We start from the raw sequence: 11,387 nt of genomic DNA on the forward strand, positions 1-11,387 counted from the left end.
CCTACATCTACTATCTATTAAAGAACCGACCTAGCCGGCTCCGTGGCTTAATAGGCTAATCCTCCACCTGTGGCGCTGGCACACCGGGTTCTAGTTCCGGTCGAGGTGCCAGAATCTGTCCCGGTCATTCCTCTTGCTGTTCAGCTCTCTGCTGTGGCCCAGGAGGGCAGTGGAGGATGGCCCAAGTGTTTGGGCCCTGCACTTGCATGGGAGACCAGGAGAAGCACCTAGATCCTGCCTTCAGATCAGCACAGTGTGCTGGCTGCAGCGGCCATTAGGGGGGTGAACCAACAGAAAAAGGAAGACCTTTCTCTCTTTCTCTCTCACTGTCCATTCTGCCTGTCAAAAAAAAAAAAAAAAAAAAAAAAAAAAAAAAAAAAAAAAAGAACCAACATAGATCTCACAGTCTGCTATTTCTGGACCAAATAGACTGTCATTCCAGTTTTAACCTTTCACTAAGATTTCAATATTTTTCCTCGCTGACTCTGGCATTGTCACATTCTTTCAGAACTACAGGCCCTGTAGTTCAAGGCAAGGCAAGACACAGCACACAGAGATAGCTGACTCTGGAAATGACTCTGCTTTCTCTGGGGATGGGGCAGGCTTACCAGGCAGAGAGGAGACTCTGTGCATGCTGTGACTATGGGGGACTTGTGTGCTGTGACCATGGGAGTCCTGTGATGCATGACAGGGTGTGAGGTGTAGCTGGGTCTTTGGGCAACCCTGTGTCTGGTGTCAGAGGCTCAGAGCTCCATGACTGTCTAGTATGGATCATTATTGAGGGTTCCATTCTCACACTGAGGACTGCAAAGATCCTTTGTACTGTTCATATACCAGTACTGGGTAGGGTTGTACCCATTGTGGGCTGACCTGGGTGTTGTTCACCTTGAAAGAGAGAAGGAGAGATTGTGATTACACCAACAGGTATGATCAATAGAGAAAATCTACCATGCCCAACTTGGGTGTCACCATGTCACCCCATCATTAGGCACTGATAGAGCTCCCTGGCTCCACTGAACATATGCCTCATATGCAATCATTGAAGGAGCAGATACTCTACTAAGTCACAGAGACAAAGATCAAAGATAAAACCCATCAATGGAGAAAACCAAGTGTTCCTACAAATACCTAAATATAAATGAGAAATGCAAGAAACGAGAACAAGGAAGACAACATTGACTCCCCAAAAGGAAGACAACGATATTTCAATATTAGAATGTGAAGATGAAGAGACTGATGAAATCCCTAAAAAGGAATTCAAAAGAAATTTTATAGTATTTTTTCAGAAGCAATAAGCAAATTCATGTATTAAAGAAACCCATGCATGTTTGAAAAAATTTTCCATGATATAACGTTCTTAAGAGAAATCAACATTAGAAATGAAGAATTCAATAGGCAAATAAAAATTACAGTCAAAGCCTTAACAACAGACTTCATGAAGCAACAGAAGGAATATTTGAGCAGGAAGACAAATCTTTGGAAAATCTCAGTCAAACCAAAAGAAGGAGAAGGAGAAGGAACAGGAGAAGGAACAGGAGAAGAAGAAGGCAAAGAGGAGGAAAAAGGAGAAGGAGGAGGAGGAGGAAGAGGTAGAGAAAGAGGAGGAGAAGTAGAATAAGAAGAAATAATTAGAAAAATTAAAAACAGTGTTTGCAATTTATGAGATACTATCAAATGACTCAACATATTGGTTTTATGAGTTCCTGAAGATATGGAAAAAGAGAATGGACTGGAAGGTCTATTCAGTGAAATAGTAACAGAAAACATCCATAATTTGGTAAAACAAACATTCAAGTATAGGAAGCACATAGCACTTCTAATGGACATGACCAGAAAAGATCTTCACCATGACACATTATAGTCAAACTTTCAACATTAAAACATGAACAAAACATTCTAAAATGTACATGAAAGAAAGACCAGATTACCTTCAGAGGAATTCCAATAAAACCGAAAGCTGATTTCTCATCAGAAATTCTACAGGATAGGACAGAATGGAGAGAAAAGAAAAAAAAAAAAAAACTGTCAAACTAGAATACTTTATTCTTCAAATTCTGATTTATCAAAGTGAAATAAATAGCTTCCGTATCAAAGAGAAATTGAAAAAATTATTGCAACTTGTCCAGCCTTAAGGATGTGCTACAAATAGAAATATGGATAGTCTTCACTTTGCAAGAATGTGAAGGCAAAAATTCTCCATGTAAAAGTTTAAGGGAGTCCAAATCAAACAATAGGAACATTTATGAAACAAAGGCAGGGCCATATTTCTATTTATTGATAGTAATCGTGAATGAAAATTTTCCAATTAAAAGATACAAACTTGATGATTGAATTAAAAAACAAGACCAATCCATATGCTGCCTACAAACACACATCTTATCCACAAAGATACACATAGATTGAATGTGAAAGGATGGAAAAATATATTTCATGCTAATGGAAAGAAAAACAAGCAGGTGTTTTTAGCCAAAATATAAACAAAATAGACAAAACTGTTAAAAGAAAAAAATGCAGAGTATTATGTAGTCATTAGGGATCAATCCAACAGGAAAATGTGACTATAATAAATGGATATGCACTCAGTGCCATGGCACATGGCTATTTAAAACAAATGTTAATGGATATAAAGGGGGATATAGAATCCAATGCCATATAATGGGGAATTTCAATACCCCACTTTCTTTAATGGGCAAATCAACTAGACAGAAAAATCAACAAAAATACAATGGAGCTAATTTACACTAAAGACCAAATGGACCTGATACATACAAATCATTGCATCTCACAGTTGAAGGACATGCATTCCTTTCAGCAAGTTTCAACCAATTTTAAAAAAGGAAATAATTATTTTCTGATCACAATGAAATGAAGCTTGAAATTAACAACCTAAAAATCTCTAGAAAATATGCACACACGTGGAGACTGAACAACAGGTTTCTGGGTGAATAGTGAGTCATAGAAGCAATCCAAAGGGTAATCAACAAAAATCCCTGGAAAGAATGGAGATGATAATACGCATATGAAAACTCTTGGGATATAGCAAAAACAGTGATAAAGGGAACATTTGTAGCAATTAGTATCTACATCAAGAAATTGGAAAACCATCATATAAATGAGCTATCAGTATATCTCTAGGACCTAGAAAAACAACAACAAAACAAAACAAAAATTAATATGATGAAAAAATAGAGAGGAAATAAATAAAATAAATAAATAAAATAAAATTTGAAACAAAAAATACAAAAGATCAGTAAAATAAAGGATTGATTTTTTGAAAAAAATTTAAAAAAATTATACACCCTTCACTGTGCTAACAAGAAGTTGAAGATGCACATCAATGCAATCAGAGATAAAAGGGGTTGTAACAATTGATATCACAGAAATGAAATGAATCAGCAGGAATTACTGCAAAGAACTGTATGCCTGCAAACTGTAAAACCTAGAAGAAATGAATAGACTCTGGACACATACATTCTATCAATATTGAATCATGAAGACATAGAAAACCAAAACAGAATAAGAACCAAGATAGACAAGGCTATCTCACTAGTCAAAGTGATCAGTTTCAGTTCACAATTGATCATAATGATAGGACTAAGTGTCAAAGGGATCACATAAACAATACTAGTGTCTACTAATACTAACTGAAAGAATTAAAAAGGAGAGAACGAGAACGATCCAACATGGGAAGTGAGATACACAGCAGACCCATAGAATGGCAGATGTCCTAAACAGCACTCTGGCCTCAGAATCAGCCCTTAAGGCATGCGGATCTGGCTGAAGAGCCCATGATAGTATTTTAGTCATGGAAAGCCAAGACACTCTGGCAAAACAAAACAAAACAAAACAAACAAAAAAAAACAACACCTAAATGAAAGATCTCTGTGAGTGAGATCCCAGTGGAAAGAACAGGTCTTCAAAGAAGGAGGTACCTTTCTCTGAAGGGAGGAGAGAACTTCCACTTTGACAACGACCTTGTCTAAATATGATCAGAGCTGGCGAACTGAAAAGGCTTCCATAGCCTTGGAAACTCATGACAAGAGCCCAGGGTGATTACTGATGCCATAAACAAGAGTGTCAATTTGTTAAGTCAACAACAGGAGTCACTGTGCACTTACTCCTCATGTAGGATCTCTGTCCTTCATGTGCTGTACATTGTGATTTAATGCTATAACTAGTACTCAAATAGTATTTTTCACTTTGAGTTTCTATGTGGGTGCAAACTGTTGAAATCTTTACTTAATATATACTATATTTATCTTCTTTATATAAAGAAAATTGAAAATGAATCTTGATGTGAGTGGAAGGGGAGAGGGAGCGGGAAAGGGGAGGGTTGCGGGTGGGAGGGAAGTTATGGGGGGGGGAAGCCATTGTAATCCATAAGCTGTACTTTGGAAATTTATATTCATTAAATAAAAGTTGAAAAAAAAAAGATCAACCATATTAACATTAACTACAAAAAGCTTGAATAACTTGGAAGAAATTTAACCAAGATGGTGAAAGATCTCTATGATGAAAATCATAAACATTAAAAACAGAAATAGGAGAATACACAAAAATGGAAAAAATTTCCATGTTTGAAAATTGGAAGAATTAATATAAACAAATGTCAGTACTATCAAAAAAATTACAGATTCAATACAACCCCCAATCATAATATTAATGACATTCTTCTCAGATCTAGAAATAATCTCTTCTCAGATCTGGAAATAAAAACAATGATAAAATTCACATGGAAACGCAAGAGACACCAAATAGCTGAAGCTATCTTAAACAATGAAAACAAAGCTAATGGCATCATAATACCAGATTTTAAGATGCATTACACCAAAGTTATAATAAAAAAGGCTTATACTGTCCCCAAGAGACATGTAGAACAATTGAACCAAATAGAATCTCCAGAAATTGACTGACACATCTCCAAGAAACTAATATTTGACAAATGAGCTAAATTCAATCCTTGGATAAAGAACTGTCTGTTCAACAAATGGTGCTGGTAAAACTGAATCTCCACATGCAGAAGTATGAAAGAAGACCCATACCGTTCACCTTATACAAAAATCAACTCAAAATCCATTAAGGGTCTAAATGACCAGATAGCATCAAATTACTAGAGGAGAATATGGGAAACCCTGAAACTCTGAAAGACACTGGCGTAAGCAAAGACTTCTTAGAAGGGATCCATGAAGCACATGCATTCAAAGCCAAAATAGACAAATGGGATTACATCAATCTGAGAAGCTTCTACACTACAAAGAAAAAACTCAGCAAAGTGAGACGTAACCAACAGAATGAGAAAAAAATATTTGTAAACTGCACAACTGATAAAAGGCTAATATCCAGGATCTATGAAGAGCCCAAGAAACCCAACAGCAACAAAACAAACAATCCCATTAAGAAATGGGCAAAAGACTTGAACAGGCATTTTTCAAAAGAAGCAATTCAAATGGTCAACAGACACATGAAAAAAATGCACAGAAACACTAGCCCTAAGGGAACTGAAAATTAAAGGCACAATAAAGTTTCACCTCACCCCATTCACAATGGCTGTGACACAGAAATCAAAAAAACAATAAATAATGGTGAGTATGTGGGGAAAAAATATTCCTTAATCTACTGTTGGTGGGAACATAAACTGGGGCAGCCATTGTGGAAACGAGTATGGAGATTCCTCAGAAATCTGAATATAGACCTACCATATGACCCAGCTAGCCCACTCCTGGAAATTTGCCCAATGTAAATGAAATCGGTATATGAAAGAGTTATCTATACTCCCAAGTTAACTGAAGATCGATTCACAATAATTCTGATACAGCATCAATGCAGATGTCCATCAGCCAATGACTGGAAAAAGAAATTGAGATATATGTATACACTATGGAATATTATTCAGCCATAAAAAGTACAAAATCATTTTTTAACTAATGGATAAAGCTGGAAATCTTTATACTTAGTGAAATAGGCCTGTCCCAAAAAGACAAATATCATGTTTTCCCTAATCTGTGGTAAGTATTAGAGTAAAAAATGTAATATGCAATTATTCATATGAAATGTGCATAAAATCATTCCTGTGCATACATTGTTGAAGGAAAGTAGTGTGAAGTCCAAGTAAACTTAATTATTATATTGTAACCACTCAGGAAATATTTAGGTGGTGCTTTGTCATTGGTTCTATTTCATTGAAAGTAATTATGAATGACTAATGATAAAAATGCATATTCATGAAATGCCATTTTTCCATTCAGTTATTGTTTACAGCAGTTGTCTATATTCCCACTAGAATATTTTTGCTTTATCCTTGTTAAACTCTTTATGCAGTGAAGTATTAAGCATTTTTACTGTAATGTAAGTTAAAAATGCTATCTTAAAACCAAAAAAAAGAAAGATAAAAGGAAGGAGGGGAAAAGGGATTATCAGATTCTTAGACTTGTATCTACAATTCATATTGAATATGTTAAAATTAACTATAATTAATATAATTAAATATAAAAAGAAATATCGGGATCCTAAATTTAAATTCCTTAATCCGTCATTTTAGAAGTTGTTATCTGGAGGGGAACATTTTTTTTAAAGAATTATTTTATTTATTTGAAAGACAGAGTTATAGAGAGAGGTAGAGCCAGAGAGAGGTCTTCCATTCCTCTGGTTCACTCTCCAAATGACTGCAATGTCCAGAGCTGAGTTGATCTGAAGCCAGGAGCCAGGAGCTTCTTCCAGGTCTCCCATGTGGGCGCAGGGTTCCAAGGACTTGGGCCATCTTCTACTGCTCTCCCAGGCCATAGCAGAGAGCTGGGGATGCCAATGCTGAAGGCTGGGGCTTTAACACACCGAGCCACAGTGCCGACCCCATAGAGGTGAACACTTACCTCTCTCACAGTTTGAACAACAATGTATTTGGGGTAGCAGAGGACTTTGCATTTGTGTCCAATCTTGAAGTTTGTACTGGTCTCTACTGTGCCCAGAACTGGGCCAATTCTCAGAGTAAAATACAGTATTTATAAACAGAAATAAACCAATTATTTTAAGGTATTTTTAAATCATTTAGTCTAAATAAAATCTTGTTTCAAAATATGTTAACTGTTTTCATTAAAATAAATGCAGTGGAATGTGATTGCTGGAAGAGGTGTTAAGACATAATTATGCAAATGGGAAAGACTATCTACTACATCCATTGTTAAATCACTTATATTTCTAGAGATACTGTTTTATTTCATTCATTTAATTTTTTTTTACTTTTGTCAAAAATTCTTGAGAACAATTTTAAAATTTGTATATGACTATTTTAAAAATTAATCCAGTTTAGATATTCATCTAAGTACAATATATTTTGGGTTTTTCTTCAGAGACTGAAATAAAATAGCAGTAAAATTTGAATATTAATTCCTGGTCTACAAACAAGATACATTCTGCCATGGATCATGGGGAATTTTCTTGCATATTCAAGATTTTTAGACATCACACACTTGTATCCTAGTTCTACTCTCAGATAAAGTTTAGAACAAATGGCATAGGGAATTTCCATTGCCTTCTAAAAGTATTTGTCATTTTTATTAGATTAAAATATTCTAATATGTTGTCATCTTTGCCTGACTTTCAAAATCCAAAGCAGTTATGTCTGCATCAATAGCACATTTTGCCACTTTAACCGACTTATCATTTACAGATGAGTCTATATGACAATTTTCAAGAATACATGCTATCACATTTTTGAGATCTTTGAATTGAAGCTTTAAAAATTACAATGCCTTTTGGAAATATTGATCTATAAATATAGAAGGAGAATATAGTTTTGTATTTTATGGACTGCATTCAGACATAATTATTACTAGAATTTTCCATCTTTTAATGACTTATACTATTTCTTGTTTCACCAACATGCTGATTTAACTTTCTTGAGCTCTTTATTTTCTAAGTGTACTTCTTGTACTTGAAATGCTTCCTTCATTTCACTAATAATGAAATAAGAATGAGGTTTAGAAAACAGCAAAAGTATTTCCAGGTGTCATTCTGCCTAATTGGTTTTCTATAATTGCTCAACACTTGAGTAACTTTTGACCTTTTATATTTTGATCTTTGATTGCAAATATAAAACTAAGGTGGTATCAGTAAAACATTTTTACATATTCTTGAGTGTCATAAGCTTTGTAGTTGGTAGATAAGTAACTTTAGAAAAATCACTATAAAAATACTACTTTACAATAATAACTAGCATTATGGTTTATTTTTTCAAGCATTATGTTTTAGTATATGTTCTTATAATTGACTAAAAAGTTAGATTAGTTTAGTCTGCATAAAGTTTGGTAAACATGACAAAAATTGTTGAATTTATTAGCATTTTAAAATAAACTCAATATTGTTCATATTTAGGTATTCATTCTATAGAAATTCCCCACATTTGTGAAAGAAACCTGATAAAATGCTGAATTGTTTTAATCTCTGCATCTTACTTTTATATCAAAACTTGAAATATGAAATTTTTCCTATTCAAAAAATTGATAATTATCATCAATGTGGCAAATCAGCTTAAGCTGCCTGTTCTGATCCCGTCATCCCTTTTTCGAGTGCTGGTTTGAGTCTCAGCTGCTCTGCTTGTGACCCAGTTTTCTGCTAAGACCTCTGGAAAGGCAGAGAAAAGTGACCCAAGCGCTTGGACTCCTGCCAACCATGTGTGTGGTAAAGCTCCAGGCTCCTGGCTTCAGTCTGCCTAGCCCTGGTCATTGTGGCCGTTTGGGGAGTGAACCAGCAGATATAAGATTCTCTCTCCCTCTCTCTCTCTCTGTTGCTATACATTTCAAATAAGCAAATTCTTTTTAAAATGACTTTTAAGATACGTGTTTTGGGATATGTAGTCTTTTTCTACCTTTCCATTTAGCCATTTGAGCAAGTGCCTTTGAATGAATATTCAATGCTTCATGGAAAGTATTTGTTTCACCTATAAAATCAAATCTAAATTTTAGACAGGAGAGAACAAGATGAATTTCAAAATATATACTTCCTGAGTCTCTTCATTTAAGGAGTCATTTTAAGGAATAAATTTTTTAACTTCTAATTTGCAGAATTTGTTCAAATTATCAACTCTAACTACAGTAGATGTTGGGAAATGCAATTTCTCAAGAAGCACACTAAATGACACCTGAAGCAAAATTTTATTTCTGTTAAGAAGGAAGGATAAAAATGGATAAAACATAGGCCACAATGAGAAATTCTGAAATAATTTGGCAAATGTGTATCTCTTTTTTCAAAGTGCTTTAAATATTCCCCCAAATGAAAGAATTATTTCAGATATTCTAGAGTTGAAAGAGCTCATCATTTGCAAAAAGACATTTTTGCAAATAAAAAGCACTTGCTTTTCTTAACAACATGGACATCTGAAAGTCAGTCATGTTTCCAAATTCTCCCTGGAGGAACAATTTTGCTCATCATACATACCAAATAGTCATGAAGTGGCTTGAAGTGGCAGCTATGGTTATGGACAGAATCAACAATCTATTGCTGGGATCACAAGATTTGTGGACATAATAATTAATGCTTTCATCATGCTTAAAAAGTTTCTTTTAAGTAAACTGACAAATTACAGGTTACATAGTGTGTGTTGCATATGAAAAGAGCTCTTTCTTCTAGTTTAAGGATATATTCGAAGAGAGTTGTTTTTGCTAACTTTACAACAGAGAAGGACAGATTATCAAGTCTGGATCATATACTTTTACTCTCCAAAAAACTGACTTAATAGGTGAAATTATCATAAGATCTGACAAAGACAATAGAATATGGTATTCATTAAGTTGCTTAACAGTATTTTTATAAAATCATATTTTATTTTTTTAAATTTATTAATATAAAGAGAACAGATTTCATGTATTTCATAGATGCAATTCTAGGAATATTACCATACTTTTGCCCCTTTCTTTCTTGCTCCCTCAGTACCTCCTTCTTCCTTCCTTTTTTCTAATTTTAAATTGAAAATATCTTATTTTATTTATTTTTTATAACCACAGGCTCAATGCATCACTAACCATAATGTTAGTCAAGTAAAATGTACCAAGACCACTGTTTCACAGGAGTATAGACAAGGATATAAACAATAATCAAATCATAATATTTCAATATCATTCTTATACACTGTATCTGTGGCATTCTATATTAACTACAACATATCACAGAGTACATATGATATTTGTCTTTGTGACTGACATTTCAGTAAGTATAAAGGTGTTTAGTTGCATCTCTTTTGTTGCAAAAGACAAGATTTTATTGTTTTTATGGCTGAATAGTACTCCATTATTATGTATACCACATAGAATTGCTTTTGCTAAGTCATCATGTCAGAGATTGTTCTAATATATTGTCTTACACAAGCATTCTAAGTTGATCTTACCTTAAAATTACTGTGTCAGGGTTGATTCCAAGAGCCTTGAGTACTGAAAAAGGAACGGTTCTCTGTTTTGTATTAAGCAAGTATAAATCAGAAAGTCAGCATCTAGAGCTGACAGGTAAAGTGACAGTTCCAAAAATCATTTGTCTAACTGGGTTAGACTAAAGAAAATAATTCCCAGATAAGAAGGGATGAAATTGAAAACGAAGAACCTGATTTCAGGGACAAATACACTAGAATTGTTGACATATTAAAGCTTGAAGCCATACATAAATAAATTAACAAGTAAATTAATGTTTCTCCTGCAAAAAGACACAATTATGTGAATAATCAAGTTTGAAAACTTGAACTATATGTAAACTTGAATTATATGTAAACTTGAAAACTTGAATTATATGTAAAAACAGTTTTGAGGATTATGATGACTATAATTTTATTTAAAACTAAATTGATTACAGACTTCATTTTAACTGCCTAAGAGAAAGCATAACATTGCTTTAAGATAAGTTCAGTACATTCACCAATTTTACCAAGATCACAAGGTAAGAGGTCATTCCTTTCACAGTTGAAAATATTTTCTTTTATGTATTTATTATTTAAGGGGCAGAATTATAGACAGAAGGAGAGACAGAGAAAGAGGTCTTCCATCTGCAGGTTGACTCTCTAGATGGCTGCAATGGCTGGAGCTGGGCCAATCCAAAGCCGGGAGCCAGGAGCCTCCTCTGGGTCTCCCATGTGGGTGCAGGGACCCAAGCACTTGAGCCATCTTCTACTGCTTTCCCAGGACACAGCAGAGAGCTAGATTGGAAATAGAGCAGCTGGGATTCGAACGAGTGCCCACAAGGGATGCTGGCGGTGAAGGCTTAACCTAATACACCACAGCACCGGCCCGAAAATAATCTTAAGTATGAAAAATTTAAAACTCTTATAAAAGCAGGATGCTTAGTTATATGGTAGTACAAGTGATATATATCAAATCTCACTTAGATTTTTAAATTTTTGTTTGTTTTTACTA

The sequence above is a fragment of the Oryctolagus cuniculus genome, chromosome 8 (genome assembly GCF_964237555.1).
Source record: "Oryctolagus cuniculus chromosome 8, mOryCun1.1, whole genome shotgun sequence".
Lineage (NCBI taxonomy): Eukaryota > Metazoa > Chordata > Mammalia > Lagomorpha > Leporidae > Oryctolagus > Oryctolagus cuniculus.